The sequence below is a fragment of the Scyliorhinus torazame genome, chromosome 5, assembly GCF_047496885.1.
Source record: "Scyliorhinus torazame isolate Kashiwa2021f chromosome 5, sScyTor2.1, whole genome shotgun sequence".
NCBI lineage: Eukaryota > Metazoa > Chordata > Chondrichthyes > Carcharhiniformes > Scyliorhinidae > Scyliorhinus > Scyliorhinus torazame.
This window is the reverse complement of record NC_092711.1, coordinates 134434351-134451223: the sequence shown is the minus strand read 5'-3', so window position 1 is coordinate 134451223 and position 16873 is coordinate 134434351. Positions and strand designations below refer to the sequence as shown.

General features: G+C 46.6%; 1 protein-coding gene across 1 annotated transcript in view; it reads right to left on the bottom strand.

The window, feature by feature from the left end:
* The window catches only part of LOC140419821 (adenylate cyclase type 2-like), a 170278-nt gene extending 157587 nt beyond the window's left edge, over positions 1-12691 (bottom strand). Inside the window, exon 1 of the mRNA XM_072503843.1 lies at positions 12345-12691. The gene's annotated coding sequence lies outside the window, so the exon portion shown is untranslated. The remainder of the gene's footprint in view (positions 1-12344) is intronic.
* Positions 12692-16873: the final 4182 nt, after the last annotated feature.

Sequence of the window (16873 nt, the reverse complement as noted above, 5' to 3'; positions counted from 1 at the left end):
GCACCCAAATCCCTCGATTAGATTCCAGTCTGTAACTCACTCCCGGGTATCTGTTCTTCGATGTATAAACCACCCAAACCCCTCGATTAGATTCCCGTCTCTAATCGCTTCCGGGTATCTGTTATTCTATATATAAACCACCCAAACCCCTCGATTAGATTCCAGTCTGTAACTCTCTCCCGGGTATCTGTAATTCTATATATAAACCACCCAAACCCCTCGATTAGATTTCAGTCTGTAACTCACTCCCGGCTATCTGTTATTCTATATATAAACCACCCGAACCCCTCGATTAGATTCCAGTCTGTAACTCACTCCCGGGTATCTGTTATTCTATATATAAACCACCCGAACCCCTCGATTAGATTCCAGTCTGTAACTCACTCCCGGGTATCTGTTATTCTATATATAAACCACCCAAACCCCTCGATTAGATTCCAGTCTGTAACTCACTCCCAGTTATCTGTTATCCTATATATTAACCACCCAAACCCCTCGATTAGATTCTAGTCTGTAACTCATTCCCGGGTATCTGTTATCCTATATATAAACCACCCAAATCCCTCGATTAGATTCCAGTCTGTAACTCACTCCCGTGTATCTGTTATTCTATATGTAAACCACCCGAACCCCTCGATTAGATTCCAGTCTGTCACTCACTCCTGGGTATCTGTTATTCTATATATAAACCACCCGAACCCCTCGTTTAGATTCCAATCTGTAACTCACTCCCGGGTATCTGTTATTCTATCTCTAAACCACCCAAACCCCTCGATTAGATTCCAGTCTATAACTCACTCCCGGGTATCTGTTATTCTATATATAAACCAACCGAACCCCTCGATTAGATTCCAGTCTGTAACTCACTCCCGGGTACCTGTTATTCTATATATAAACCACCCGAACCCCTCGATTAGATTCCAGTCTGTAACTCACTCTCGGGTATCAGTTATTCTATATATAAAGCACCCAAACCCCTCGATTAGATTCCAGTCTGTAACTCACTCCCGAGTGTCTGTTATTCTATATATAATCCACACAAACCCCTCGATTAGATTCCAGTCTGTAACTCACTTCCGCGTATCCGTTATTCGATATATAAAGCACCCAAATCCCTCGATTAGATTCCAGTCTGTAACTCACTCCCGGGTATCTGTTATTCTCTATATAAACCACCCAAACCCCTCGATTAGATTCCAGTCTCTAACTCGCTTCCGGGTATCTGTTATTCGATATATAAACCACCCAAACCCCTCGATTAGTTTCCAGTCTGTAACTCACTCCCGGGTATCTGTTATTCGATATATAAACCACCCAAACCCCTCGATTAGTTTCCAGTCTGTAACTCACTCCCGGGTATCTGTTATTCTATATATAAACCACCCAAACCCCTCGATTAGATTCCAGTCTGTAACTCACTCCCAGTTATCTGTTATCCTATATATTAACCACCCAAACCCCTCGATTAGATTCTAGTCTGTAACTCATTCCCGGGTATCTGTTATCCTATATATAAACCACCCAAATCCCTCGATTAGATTCCAGTCTGTAACTCACTCCCGTGTATCTGTTATTCTATATGTAAACCACCCGAACACCTCGATTAGATTCCAGTCTGTCACTCACTCCTGGGTATCTGTTATTCTATATATAAACCACCCGAACCCCTCGTTTAGATTCCAATCTGTAACTCACTCCCGGGTATCTGTTATTCTATCTCTAAACCACCCAAACCCCTCGATTAGATTCCAGTCTATAACTCACTCCCGGGTATCTGTTATTCTATATATAAACCAACCGAACCCCTCGATTAGATTCCAGTCTGTAACTCACTCCCGGGTACCTGTTATTCTATATATAAACCACCCGAACCCCTCGATTAGATTCCAGTCTGTAACTCACTCTCGGGTATCAGTTATTCTATATATAAAGCACCCAAACCCCTCGATTAGATTCCAGTCTGTAACTCACTCCCGAGTGTCTGTTATTCTATATATAATCCACACAAACCCCTCGATTAGATTCCAGTCTGTAACTCACTTCCGCGTATCCGTTATTCGATATATAAAGCACCCAAATCCCTCGATTAGATTCCAGTCTGTAACTCACTCCCGGGTATCTGTTATTCTCTATATAAACCACCCAAACCCCTCGATTAGATTCCAGTCTCTAACTCGCTTCCGGGTATCTGTTATTCGATATATAAACCACCCAAACCCCTCGATTAGTTTCCAGTCTGTAACTCACTCCCGGGTATCTGTTATTCGATATATAAACCACCCAAACCCCTCGATTAGTTTCCAGTCTGTAACTCACTCCCGGGTATCTGTTATTCTATATATAAACCACACAAACCCCTCGATTAGATTCCAGTCTGTAACTCATTGCCGGGTATCTGTTATACTGTATATAAACCACCCGAACCCCTCGATTAGATTCCAGTCTGTAACTCACTCCCGGGTAACTGTTATTTATATATATACCACCCGAACCCCTCGATTAGATTCCAGTCTGTAACTCACTCCCGGGTATCTGTTATTCTATATATAAACCACCCAAACCCCTCGATTAGATTCCAGTCTGTAACTCACTCCCGGGTATCTGTTATTCTATATATAAACCACCCGAACCCCTCGAATAGATTCTAGTCTGTAACTCACTCCCGGGTATCTGTTATTCTATATATAAACCACCCAAACCCCTCGATTAGATTCCAGTCTGTAGCTCACTCCCGGGTATCTGTTATTCTATATATAAACCACGCAAATCCCTCGATTAGATTCCAGTCTGTAACTCAGTCCCGGGTATCTGTTATTCTATATATAAACCACCCAACCCTTCGATTAGATTCCAGCCTGTAACTCAGTCCCGGGTATCTGTTATTCTATATATAAACCATCCAAACCCCTCGATTAGATTCCAGTCTGTAACTCACTCCCGGGTGTCTGTTATTCTATATATAAACCACCCAAACCCCTCGATTAGATTCCAGTCTGTAACTCACTCCCGGGTATCTGTTATTCTATATATAAACCACCCAAAAACCTCGATTGGATTCCAGTCTGTAACTCACTCCCGGGTATCTGTTATTCTATATATAAACCACCCAAACCCCTCGATTAGATTCCAGTCTCTAACACGCTTCCGGGTATCTGTTATTCTATATATAAACCACCCAAACCCCTCGATTAGTTTCAAGTCTGTAACTCACTCCCGGGTGTCTGTTATTCTATATATAAACCTCCCAAACGGCTCGATTTGATTCTAATCTGTAACTCACTCCCGGGTATCTGTTATTCGAAATATAAACCACCCAAACCCCTCGATTAGATTCCAGTCTGTAACTCACTCCCGGGTATCTGTTATTCTATATATAAACCACTTCAATCCCTCAATTAGATTCCTGTCTCTAACACACTCCCGGGTATCTGTTATTCTATATATAAACCACCCGAACCCCTCGATTAGATTCCAATCTGTAACTCACTCCCAGGTATCTGTTATTCTATATATAAACCACCCAAACCCCTCGATTAGATTCCAGTCTCTAACACGCTTCCGGGTATCTGTTATTCTATATATAAACCACCCGAACCCCACGATTAGATTCCAGTCTGTAACTCATTCCCGGGTATCTGTTATTCTATATATAAACCACCCGAACCCCTCGATTAGATTCTAGTCTGTAACTCACTCCCGGGTATCTGTTATTCTATATATAAACCACCCAAACCCCTCGATTAGATTCCAGTCTGTAGCTCACTCCCGGGTATCTGTTATTCTATATATAAACCACGCAAACCCCTCGATTAGATTCCAGTCTGTAACTCAGTCCCGGGTATCTGTTATTCTATATATAAACCACCCAAACCCCTCGATTAGATTCCAGTCTGTAACTCACTCCCTCTGTTATTCTATATATAAACCACCCAAACCCCTCGATTAGATTCCAGTCTGTAACTCACCCCCGGGTATCTGTTATTCTATATATAAACCACCCAAACCCCTCGATTAGATTCCAGTCTGTAACTCACTCCGTGGTATCTGTTATTCTATATATAAACCACCCAAACCCCTCGATTAGATTCCAGTCTGTAACTCACTCCCTCTGTTATTCTATATATAAACCACCCAAACCCCTCGATTAGATTCCAGTCTCTAACATGCTTCCGGGTATCTGTTATTCTATATATAAACCACCCAAACCCCTCGATTAGATTCCAGTCTGTAACTCACTCCCGGGTATTTGTTATTCTATATAGAAACCACCCGAACCCCTCGATTAGATTCCAGTCTGTAACACACTCTTGGGTATCTGTTATTTATATATATACCACCCAAACCCCTCGATTAGTTTCAAGTCTGTAACTCACTCCCGGGTGTCTGTTATTCTGTATATAAACCACCCAAACGCCTCGATTTGATTCCAAACTGTAACTCACTCCCGGGTATCTGTTATTCGAAATATAAACCACCCAAACCCCTCGATTAGATTCCAGTCTGTAACTCACTCCCGGGTATCTGTTATTCTATATATAAACCACTTCAATCCCTCAATTAGATTCCAGTCTCTAACACACTCCCGGGTATCTGTTATTCTATATATAGACCAACCGAACCCCTCGATTTGATTCCAGTCTCTAACTCACTCCCGGGTATCTGTTATTCTTTATGTAAACCACCTGAACCACTCGATTAGATTCCAGTCTGTAACTCACTCCCGGGTATCTGTTATTCTATATATAAACCACCCGAACCCCTCGATTAGATTCCAGTCTGTAACTCACTCCCGGGTATCTGTTATTCCAGATATAAACCACCCAAAAACCTCGATTGGATTCCAGTCTGTAACTCACTCCCGGGTATCTGTTATTCCAGATATAAACCACCCAAAAACGTCGATTGGATTCCAGTCTGTAACTCACTCCCAGGTTTCTGTTATTCCAGATATAAACCACCCAAAAACATCGATTGGATTCCAGTCTGTAACTCACTCCCGGGTATCTGTTATTCTATATATAAACCACCCAAACCCCTCGATTAGATTCCAGTCTCTAACACGCTTCCGGGTATCTGTTATTCTATATATAAACCACCCGAACCCCTCGATTAGATTCCAGCCTGTAATTCACTCCCGGGCATCTGTTATTCTGTATGTAAACCACCTGAACCACTCGATTACATTCCAGTCTGTAACTCACTCCCAGGTTTCTGTTATTCCAGATATAAACCACCGAAAAACCTCGATTGGATTCCAGTCTGTAACTCACTCCCGGGTATCTGTTATTCTATATATAAACCACCCAAACCCCTCGATTAGATTCCAGTCTGTAACTCACTCCCGGGTATCTGTTATTCTCTATATAAACCACCCAAACCCCTAGATTAGGTTCCAGTCTCTAACTCACTCTCGGGTATCTGTTATTCTATATATAAACCACCCAAACCCCTCGATTAGATTCCAGTCTCTAACTCACTCCTGGGTATCTGTTATTCTATATATAAACAACCCAAATCCCTCGATTAGATTCCAGTCTGTAACTCACTCCCGGGTATCTGTTATTCTATATATAAACCACCCGAACGCTTCGATTAGATTCCAGTCTGTAACTCACTCCTGGGTATCTGTTATTCTATATATAAACCACCCGAACCCCTCGATTAGATTCCAGTCTGTAACTCACTCCCGGGTATCTGTTATTCTATCTCTAAACCACCCAAACCCCTCGATTAGATTCCAGTCTGTAACTCACTCTCGGGTATCTGTTATTCTATATATAAACCACCCAAACCGCAAGATTAGATTACAGTCTGTAACTCACTCCCGGGTATCTGTTATTCTATGGATAAACCACCCAAACCCCTCGATTAGATTCCAGTCTGTAACTCACTCCCGGGTATCTGTTATTCTATCTCTACACCACCCAAACCCCTCGATTAGATTCCAGTCTGTAACTCACTCCCGGGTATCTGTTATTCTATATATAAACCACCCAAACCCCTCGATAAGATTCCAGTCTGTAACTCACTCCCGGGTACCTGTTATTCTCTATATAATCCACCCAAACCCCTCGATTAGATTCTAGTCTGTAACTCACTCCCGGGTATCTGTTATTCTATATATAAACCCCCCGAACCCCTCGATTAGATTCCAGTCTGTAACTCACTCCCAGGTATCAGTTATCCTATATATAAACCACCCAAACCCCTCGATTAGATTCCAGTCTGTAACTCACTCCCGGGTATCTGTTATTCTATATATAAACAACCCAAATCCCTCGATTAGATTCCAGTCTGTAACTCACTCCCGGGTATCTGTTATTCTATATATAAACCACCCGAACGCTTCGATTAGATTCCAGTCTGTAACTCACTTCTGGGTATCTGTTATTCTATATATAAACCACCCGAACCCCTCGATTAGATTCCAGTCTGTAACTCACTCCCGGGTATCTGTTATTCTATCTCTAAACCACCCAAACCCCTCGATTAATTTCCAGTCTGTAACTCACTCCCGCATATCTGTTAGTCTATATATAAACCACCCAAACCCCTCGATTAGATTCCAGTCTGTAACTCACTCTCGGGTATCTGTTATTCTGTATATAAACCACCCAAACCACTCGATTAGATTCCAGTCTGTAACTCACTCTCGGGTATCTGTTATTCTATATATAAACCACCCAAACCCCTCGATTAGATTCCAGTCTGTAACTCACTCTCGGGTATCTGTTATTCTATATATAAACCACCCAAACCCCTCGATTAGATTCCAGTCTGTAACTCCCTCCCGGGTGTCTGTTATTCTATTTAACCCACCCTAACCCCTCGATTAGATTCCAGTCTGTAACTCCCTACTTGGTATCTGTTATTCTATATATAAACCACCCGAACCCCTCGATTAGATTCCAGTCTGTAACTCACTCTCGGGTATCTGTTGTTCTATATATAAAAAACCCGAACCCCTCGATCAGATTCCAGTCTGTAACTCATTCCCGGGTATCTGTTATTCTATCTATAAACCACCCACACCCCTCGATTAGATTCCAGTCTGTAACTCACTCCCGGGTATCTGTTATTCTATAAAAAAACCACCCGAACCCCTCGATTAGATTCCAGTCTGTAACTCACTCCCGGTATTTGTTATTCTATATATAAACCACCCAAACCCCTCGATTAGATTCCAGTCTGTAACTCACTCCCGGGTATCTGTTATTCTATATATAAACCACCCAATCCGCTTGATTAGATTCCAGTCTATAACTCACTGCCGGGTATCTGTTATTCTATATATAAACCACCCAAACCACTCGATTAGTTTCCAGTCTGTAACTGACTCCCGGGTATCTCTTATTCTATGTATAAACCACGAGAACCCCTCGATTAGATTCCAGTCTGTAACTCCCTCCCGGGTATCTGTTATTCTACATATAAACCATGAGAACCCCTCGATTAGATTCCAGTCTGGAACTCACTCCCGGGTATCTGTTATTCTATATATAAACCACTTCAATCCCTCAATTAGATTCCAGTCTCTAACACACTCCCGGGTATCTGTTATTCTATAAAAAACCAACCGAACCCCTCGATTAGATTCCAGTCTCTAACTCACTCCCGGGTATCTGTTATTCTGTATGTAAACCACCTGAACCACTCGATTAGATTCCAGTCTGTAACTCACTCCCAGGTTTCTGTTATTCCAGATATAAACCACCCAAAAACCTCGATTGGATTCCAGTCTGTAACTCACTCCCGGGTATCTGTTATTCTATATATAAACAACCCAAACCCCTCGATTAGATTCCAGTCTGTAACTCACTCCCGGGTATCTGTTATTCTCTATATAAACCACCCAAACCCCTAGATTAGATTCCAGTCTCTAACTCACTCTCGGGTATCTGTTATTCTATATATAAACCACCCAAACCCCTCGATTAGATTCCAGTCTCTAACTCACTCCCGGGTATCTGTTATTCTATATATAAACAACCCAAATCCCTTGATTAGATTCCAGTCTGTAACTCACTCCCGGGTATCTGTTATTCTATATATAAACCACCCGAACGCTTCGATTAGATTCCAGTCTGTAACTCACTCCTGGGTATCTGTTATTCTATATATAAACCACCCGAACCCCTCGATTAGATTCCAGTCTGTAACTCACTCCCGGGTATCTATTATTCTATCTCTAAACCACCCAAACCCCTCGATTAATTTCCAGTCTGTAACTCACTCCCGCGTATCTGTTAGTCTATATATAAACCACCCAAACCCCTCGATTAGATTCCAGTCTGTAACTCACTCTCGGGTATCTGTTATTCTATATATAAACACCCAAACCGCTCGATTAGATTCCAGTCTGTAACTCACTCCCGGGTATCTGTTATTCTATCTCTACACCACCCAAACCCCTCGATTAGATTCCAGTCTGTAACTCACTCCCGGGTATCTGTTATTCTATATATAAACCACCCAAACCCCTCGATTAGATTCCAGTCTGTAACTCACTCCCGGGTACCTGTTATTCTCTATATAAACCACCCAAACCCCTCGATTAGATTCCAGTCTGTAACTCACTCCCGGGTATCTGTTATTCTATATATTAACCCCCCGAACCCCTCGATTAGATTCCAGTCTGTAACTCACTCCCAGGTATCAGTTATCCTATATATAAACCACCCAAACCCCTCGATTAGATTCCAGTCTGTAACTCACTCTCGGGTATCAGTTATTCTATATATAAACCACCCAAACCCCTCGATTAGATTCCAGTCTCTAACTCAATCCCGAGTGTCTGTTATTCTATATATAATCCACCCGAACCCGTCGATTAGATTCCAGTCTGTAACTCACTCCAGCGTATCTGTTAGTCTATATATAAACCACCCAAACCCCTCGATTAGATTCCAGTCTGTAACTCACTCTCGGGTATCTGTTGTTCTATATATAAACCACCCGAACCCCTCGATTAGATTCCAGTCTGTAACACACTCCCGGGTATCTGTTGTTCTATATATAAACCACCCGAACCCCTCGATTAGATTCCAGTCTGTAACTCACTCCCTCTGTTATTCTATATATAAACCACCCAAACCCCTCGATTAGATTCCAGTCTGTAACTCACTCCCGGCTATCTGTTGTTCTATATATAAACCACCCAAACCCCTCGATTAGATTCCAGTCTGTAACTCACTCCCGGGTATCTCTTATTCTATGTATAAACCACGAGAACCCCTCGATTAGATTCCAGTCTGTAACTCCCTCCCGGGTATCTGTTATTCTATATATAAACCACCCAAACCCCTCGATTAGATTCCAGTCTGTAACTCACTCCCGGGTATCTGTTATTCAATATATAAACCAACCGAACCCCTCGATTAGATTCCAGTCTGTAACTCACTCCCAGGTATCTGTTATTCTATATATAAACCACCCACACCCCTCGATTAGATTCCAGTCTGTAACTCACTCCCGGGTATCTGTTATTCTATATATAAACCACCCAAACTCCTCGATTAGATTCCAGCCTGTAACTCACTCCCGGGTATCTGTTATTCTATATATAAACCACCCACACCCCTCGATTAGATTCCAGTCTGTAACTCACTCCCGGGTATCTTTTATTCTATATATAAACCACCCAAACCCCTCGATTAGATTCCAGTCTGTAATTCACTCCCGGGTATCTGTTATTCTATATATAAACCACCCGAACCCCTCGATTAGATTCCAGTCTGTAACTCACTCCCGGGTATCTGTTATTCTATATATAAACCACCCAAACTCCTCGATTAGATTCCAGTCTGTAACTCACTCCCGGGTATCTGTTATTCTATATATAAACCGCACAAACTCCTCGATTAGATTCCAGTCTGTAACTCACCCCCGGGTATCTGTTATTCTATATATAAACCACCCACACCCTTCGATTAGATTCCAGTCTGTAACTCACTCCCGGGTATCTGTTATTCTATATATAAACCACCCAAACCCCTCGATTAGATTCCAGTCTGTAACTCACTCCCGGGTATCTGTTATTCTATATATAAACCACCCACACCCCTCGATTAGATTCCAGTCTGTAACTCACTCCCGGGTATCTGTTATTCTATTTATAAACCACCCAAACCCCTCGATTAGATTCCAGTCTGTAATTCACTCCCGGGTATCTGTTATTCTATATATAAACCACCCGAACCCCTCGATTAGATTCCAGTCTGTAACTCACTCCTGGGTATCTGTTATTCTATATATAAACCACCCAAACTCCTCGATTAGATTCCAGTCTGTAACTCACTCCTGGGTATCTGTTATTCTATATATAAACCGCACAAACTCCTCGATTAGATTCCAGTCTGTAACTCACCCCCGGGTATCTGTTATTCTATATATAAACCACCCAAACCCCTCGATTAGATTCCAGTCTGTAACTCACTCCCGGGTATCTGTTATTCTATATATAAACCACCCAAACTCCTCGATTAGATTCCAGTCTGTAACTCACTTCCGGGTATCTGTTATTCTATATATAAACCACCCAAACCCCTCGATTAGATTCCAGTCTGTAACTCACTCCCGGGTATCTGTTATTCTATATATAAACCACCCGAACCCCTCGATTAGATTCCAGTCTGTAACTCACTCCCGGGTATCTGTTATTCTATATATAAACCACCCGAACCCCTCGATTAGATTCCAGTCTGTAACTCACTCCCGGGTATCTGTTATTCTGTATATAAACAACCCAAACCCCTCGATTAGATTCCAGTCTCTAACTCACTCCCGGGTATCTGTTATTCTATATATAAACCACCCAAAGTCCTCGATTAGATTCCAGTCTGTAACTCACTTCCGGGTATCTGTTATTCTATATATAAACCACCCAAACCCCTCGATTAGATTCCAGTCTGTAACTCACTCCCGGGTATCTGTTATTCTATATATAAACCACCCGAACCCCTCGATTAGATTCCAGTCTGTAACTCACTCCCGGGTATCTGTTATTCTGTATGTAAACCACCCAAACTCCTCGATTAGATTCCAGTCTGTAACTCACTCCCGGGTATCTGTTATTCTATATATAAACCACCCGAACCCCTCGATTAGATTCCAATCTGTAATTCACTCCCGGGTATCTGGTATTCTGTATGTAAACCACCCAAACCACTCGATTAGATTCCAGTCTGTAACTCACACCCGGGTATCTGTTATTCTATATATAAACCACCCAAACCCCTCGATTAGATTCCAGTCTGTAACTCACTCCCGGGTATCTGTTCTTCTATATATAAACCACCCAAACCCCTCGATTAGATTCCAGTCTGTAACTCTCTCCCGGGTATCTGTTATTCTGTATGTAAACCACCCAAACCCCTCGATTAGATTCCAGTCTGTAACTCACACCCGGGTATCTGTTATTCTATATATAAACCACCCAAACCCCTCGATTAGATTCCAGTCTGTAACTCACTCCCGGGTATCTGTTATTCTATATATAAACCACCCAAACCCCTCGATTAGATTCCAGTCTGTAACTCACTCCCGGGTATCTGTTCTTCTATGTATAAACCACCCAAACCCCTCGAATAGATTCCAGTCTGTAACTCACTCCCGGGTATCTGTTATTCTATGTATAAACCACCCAAACCCCTCGATTAGATTCCAGTCTGTAACTCACTCCCGGGTATCTGTTATTCTATGTATAAACCACCCAAACCCCTCGATTAGATTCCAGTCTGTAACTCACTCCCGGGTATCTGTAATTCTATATATAAACCACCCGAACACCTCGATTAGATTCCAGTCTGTAATTCACTCCCGGGTATCTGTTATTCTATATATAAACCACCCGAACCCCTCGATTAGATTCCAGTCTGTAACTCACTCCCGGGTATCTGTTATTCTATATATAAACCACCCGAACCCCTCGATTAGATTCCAGTCTGTAACTCACTCCCGGGTATCTGTTCTTCTATATATAAACTACCCAAACCCCTCGAATAGATTCCAGTCTGTAACTCACTCCCGGGTATCTGTTATTCTATATATAAACCACCCACACCCCTCGATTAGATTCCAGTCTGTAACTCACTCTCGGGTATCTGTTATTCTATATATAAACCACCCGAACCCCTCGATTAGATTCCAGTCTGTAACTCACTCCTATATTAAGTGCACTGACTCTCCAGCGCTCTCTGTTTCCAGCTCTCTCTCTCTCTCTCTCTGTCTTCCTCTGTCCATCTCTCTCTAAACTGTAGACATGCTGGGTGCCTCATGCTCTCATTTGCTGCCACTCCTCAGCCCACAACCCACTATGGGAAACAGCAGAACAATTCGGTACATACCAGCGAGCTCAGGTCGGGGTGGCGGAGCTGTCAGGTTCGCCGCCGGCTGGGGGGGGTGTGGTAGAAGAAGCGGGTGGGATGAGGGGGTACCAGAGGCTAGATGGGGGTCGGGGGGGGTGTGTGGGGGGGTGGGGGGGGGGGGGTTCCAGGGAAAGGGGGCTGTCCTGGTTCCTTTGGAGGATGCCCGACCTGAACGATGCCCAACACAGGGGGGTGTTCCCTGGTCTTCCACGGACGTGCGATGTATCGTCGGGGGAGATATATCTCCGAGGCTTCCTGCTTTTGTGCGATGCTGAGATCTGTCTCTCTCTCTCTCTCTTTCTGCCTCGCTCGCCCGCACTGATTGAGAACTCCCCGCGGAAGGTGGAAAGTTGCAGAGCTGGTTCCACAAGCTGGGCGAGGATGTTATTAAGGAAGTGAGCTCAAAATAACAAGTTGGGCTAATCAAAGGGAGAGCGGAAATGTCAGCTGAAAGTAATAGGTAAGCCCCCACGAGGAAGCGATAAGGACATCCCTCGGTGCGCTGCGGCGACGCCTGGGGTGCGCACAGCATGATCCCATTATCAGCTGCGCTGCGCCGGATCAGAAGCGAAGGTTTTTTTTCTCCCACCTGGTTGTCGGAAGCAGGAATAATTCCCCCCCCTCCCCCCCCCCCCCCCCCACCCCCACCCCCGCCCCCTCCGCCACTTACCAAATCTTCTCCTCTCCAATTCTACAGGTGCAACGAGAGATCAGGAGGGTCCACCCGTGAGAGATACTGACAGCCCCCCTGCCCCCGACTTTACCCTTTGTCCGAATGAAGTACAGCACTCCCTCAGTGCTGACCCTCTGACAGTGCAGCACTCCCTCAGTACTGACCCTCTGACAGTGCGGCACTCCCTCAGTACTGACCCTCTGACAGTGCAGGACTCCCACAGTACTGACCCTCTGACAGTGCAGCACTCCCTCAATACTGACCCTCTGACAGTGCAGCACTCCCTCACTGCTGACCCTCTGACAGTGCAGCACTCCCTCAGTACTGACCCTCTGACAGTGCGGCACTCCCTCAGTACTGACCCTCTGACAGTGCAGCACTCCCTCAGTACTGACCCTCTGACAGTGCAGCACTCCCTCAGTACTGACCCTCTGACAGTGCAGCACTCCCTCAGTACTGACCCTCTGACAGTGCGGCACTCCCTCAGTACTGACCCTCCGACAGTGCAGCACTCCCTCAGTACTGACCCTCTGACAGTGCGGCACTCCCTCAGTACTGACCCTCCGACAGTGCGGCACTCCCTCAGAACTGACCCTCTGACAGTGCGGCACTCCCTCAGTACGGACCCTCTCACCGTGCAGCCCTCCCTCAGTACTGACCCTCTGACAGTGCGGCACTCCCTCAGTACTGACCGTCTGACAGTGCAGCACTCCCTCAGTACTGACACTCTGACAGTGCGGCACTCCCTCAGTACTGACACTCTGACAGTACAGCACTCCCTCAGTACTGACCCTCTGACAGTATAGCACTCCCTCAGTACTGACCCTCTGACAGGGCAGCGCTCCCTCAGTACTGACCCTCTGACAGTGCAGCACTCCCTCAGTACTGACCCTCTGACAGAGCGGCACTCCCTCAGTACTGACGCTCTGACACTGCAGCACTGCCTCAGTACTGACCCTCTGACAGTACAGCACGCCCTCAGCACTCACCCTCTGACAGTGCAGCACTCCTTTAGTACTGACCCTCTGACAGTGCGACATTCCCTCAGTACTAACCCTCCGATAGTGCGGCACTCCCTCAGTACTGACCCTCTGACAGTGCAGCACTCCCTCAGTACTGACCCTCTGACAATGCGGCACTCCCACAGTACTGACCCTCTGACAGTGCGACATTCCCTCAGTACTGACCCTCCGATAGTGCGGCACTCCCTCAGTACTGACCCTCTGACAGTGCCGCACTCCCTCAGTACTGACCCTCTGACAGTGCAGCACTCCCTCAGTACTGACCCTCTGACAGAGCGGCACTCCCTCAGTACTGACCGTCTGACAGTGCAGCACTCTAACAGGACTGACCCTCTGACAGAGCGCCACTCCCTCAGTACTGCCCCTCTGACAGGGCAGCACTCCCTCAGTACTGACCCTCTGACAGTGAAGCAATCCCTCAGTACTGACCCTCTGACAGTGCAGCAATCCCACAGTACTGACTCTCCGATAGTGCAGCACTCCCTCAGTACTGACCATCTGACTGTACAGCACTCCCTCAGGACTGACCCATCGACAGAGCGGCACTCCCTCAGTACTGACCCTCTGACAGTGCAGCACTCCCTCAGTACTGACCCTTGACAGTGCGGCACTCCCTCAGTACTGACCATCCGATAGTGCAGCACACCCTCATACTGACCCTCTGACAGTACAGCACTCCCTCAGTACTGACCATCCGATAGTGCGACACTCTCTCAGTACTGACTCTCCTATAGTGCAGAACTCCCTCAGTACTGACCCTCTGACATTGCAGCACTGCCTCAGTACTGACCCTCTGACAGTGCGGTCTTCCCTCAGTACTGACCCTCTGACAGTGCAGCACTCCCTCAGTACTGACCCTCTGACAATGCGGCACTCCCACAGTACTGACCCTCTGACAGTGCGACATTCCCTCAGTACTGACCCTCCGATAGTGCGGCACTCCCTCAGCACTGACCCTCCGATAGTGCAGCACTCCCTCAGTACTGACCCTCCGATAGTGCAGCACTCCCTCAGTACAGACACTCTGACAGTGCGGCACTCCCTCAGTACTGACCTTCTGACAGTGCCGCACTCCCTCAGTACTGACCCTCTGACAGTGCAGCACTCCCTCAGTACTGACCCTCTGACAGTGCGGCACCCCCTCAGTACTGACCCTCTGACAGTGCAGCACCCCCGCAGTACTGACCCTCTGATAGTGCAGCACTCCCTCAGTGCTGACCCTCTGACAGTACAGCACTCCCTCAGTACTGACCCTCTGACAGTGCAGCACTCCCTCAGTACTGACCCTATGACAGAGCGGCACTCCCTCAGTACTGACTCTCCGATAGTGCAGCACTCCCTCAGTACTGACCCTCTGACTGTACAGCACTCCCTCAGTACTGACCCATCGACCGAGCGGCACTCCCTCAGTACTGACCCTCTGACAGTGCAGCACTCCCTCAGTACTGACCCTTGACAGTGCGGCACTCCCTCAGTACTGACCATCCGATAGTGCAGCACACCCTCAGTACTGACCCTCTGACAGTGCAGCACTCCCTCAGTACTGACCCTCCGACAGTGCAGCCCTCCCTCAGTGCTGACCCTCTGACAGTGCGGCACTCCCTCAGTACTGACCCTCTGACAGTGCGGCACTCCCTCAGTACTGACCCTCTGACCGTGCAGCCCTCCCTCAGTACTGACCCTCTGACAGTCCAGCCCTCCCTCAGTACTGACCCTCTGACAGTGCGGCATTCCCTCAATACTCACCCTCTGACAGTGCTGCCCTCCCTCAGTACTGACCCTCTGACAGTGCAGCACTCCCTCAGTACTGACCCTCTGACAGTGCGGCACTCACTCAGTACTGAACCTCTGACAGTGCAGCACTCCCTCAGTACTGACCCTCTGACAGTGCGGCACTCCCCCAGTACTGACCCTCTGACAATGCTGCACTCCCTCAGTACTGACCCTCTGACAGTGCTGCACTCCCTCAGTACTGACCCTCTGACAATGCGGCGCTCCCCCAGTACTGACCCTCTGACAGTGCTGCACTCACTCAGTACTGACCCTCTGACAGTGCAGCACTCCCTCAGTACTGACCCTCTGACAGTGCGGCGCTCCCTCAGTACTGACCCTCTGACAGTGCGGGCTCCCTCAGTACTGACCCTCTGACAGTGCGGCACTCCCTCAGGACTGACCCTCTGACAGTGCAGCACTCCCTCAGTACTGACCCTCTGACAGTGCGGTCTTCCCTCAGTACTGACCATCTGACAGTACAGCACTCCCTCAGTACTGACCCTCTGACAGTGCAGCCCTCCCTCAGTACTGACCCTCTGACAGTGCAGCACTCCCTCAGTACTGACCCTCTGATAGTGCAGCACTCCCTCAGTACCGACCCTCCGACAGTATAGCACTCCCTCAGTACTGACCCTCCGATAGTGCAGCACTCCCTCAGTACTGACTCTCCGATAGTGCGGCACTCCCTCAGTACTGACCCGTCGACAGAGCGGCACTCCCTTGGTACTGACCCTCTGACAGTGCAGCACTCCCTCAGTACTGACCATCCGATAGTGCAGCACATCCTCAGTACTGACCCTCTGACAGTACAGCACTCCCTCAGTACTGACCCTCCGATAGTGCGACACTCCCTCAGTACTGACTCTCCTGTAGTGCAGAACTCCCTCAGTACTGACCCTCTGACAGTGCAGCACTCCCTCAGTACTGACCCATCGACAGAGCCGCACTCCCTCAGTACTGACCCTCTGACAGTGCAGCCCTCCCTCAGCACTGACCCTCTGACAGTGCGGCACTCCCTCAGCACTGACCCTCTGACAGTG